Below are 1061 nucleotides of genomic sequence, written 5' to 3'. Positions count from 1 at the left end.
TCTTGATTCTGAACCATACAGTAGTGTCTCCTTGCTCTGTTCTGACTACTGCTTCTTGGTCGAAGTATAGGTTTCGCATTAGCACAATCAAATGTTCAGGGATTCCCATTCTTCTCAGAGTCAGCCACAGCTTGTTGTGATCCACACAGTCAAAAGCCTTTGCATAGTCAATGAAGCATAGATAGACATTATTCTGGTATTCTTTGCTTTCTGACAATAAAGTAAATTACATGCTATTTTTTTAGCTTTAAAAGAATGGTCTGACGAAAATGTTAATATTACTAATGATTCTTCCTATGCAGTATATACTATTAAAGCTTTGCCTTTAGCTTATATATCATCTATAGTAAAAAATGATTTGAACGATTTGGTTTTAAAAATTCAGCAAATGATATTTCAATGAAAATGCCCTTTATATATAGTTCATATTTGATCCCACTCTCAACTGCCAGAACCTTTAGTTTCAGGTAATTCTATTAGATTCCTTACTTATTGGTAATGCTACTCAAGCCACTGAAGAACATTTATTTCATCATAACAATTCAAAATCTTTATGAGCAAGATATCATATTTCGCGATGGCAAGCTCAACATATAGTGAGGTGCTGCCCTTCTTGTATGACTTTTGTAATGCCACTGTTACCTACAGGTGTGAATTCAAGAAGAAATGAAGTAAATCAATTATGGCAAATGGATGTTACTTATTTTCCTTATTTTGGGAATTTAAACTATCTACATCATTATATTGATAATTACTCACATTTAAAATATGCTATGCCACAAACTGGAGAAAAAGCTGATCATGTTATTAACCATCTTCTTGCTTGTTTTGCAGTTACGGGAATTCCAAGACCTATAAATACTGACAATGTACCAGCCTATACTTCCAAGAAATTATCTCAATTTTTTACTAAATATAGTATTACTCATATTACAGGTATCACATTTAATAGTCAAGGACAAGCTATTATAGAAAAAGTCATTCATACTCATAAAAATTATTTGTATAATTTTTATACATTCAGATGGCTAACAAACACATGAAGAAATGCTCAAAATCCC

At 32.0% G+C, this 1061-nt stretch overlaps 1 protein-coding gene across 1 annotated transcript in view; it reads right to left on the bottom strand.

Annotated features, from left to right (window-relative positions):
• Positions 1-1061, bottom strand: part of MBTPS2 (membrane-bound transcription factor peptidase, site 2) — a 100871-nt gene that overhangs the window by 87034 nt on the left and 12776 nt on the right. The window lies entirely within an intron of this gene.

Source organism: Elephantulus edwardii, unplaced genomic scaffold (genome assembly GCF_000299155.1).
Source record: "Elephantulus edwardii isolate Elephantulus edwardi_28Jun2011 unplaced genomic scaffold, EleEdw1.0 scaffold00260, whole genome shotgun sequence".
Taxonomy (NCBI): domain Eukaryota; kingdom Metazoa; phylum Chordata; class Mammalia; order Macroscelidea; family Macroscelididae; genus Elephantulus; species Elephantulus edwardii.
Note: the sequence above shows the minus strand (reverse complement) of the source record. Positions and strands in the feature narration are given on the sequence as shown.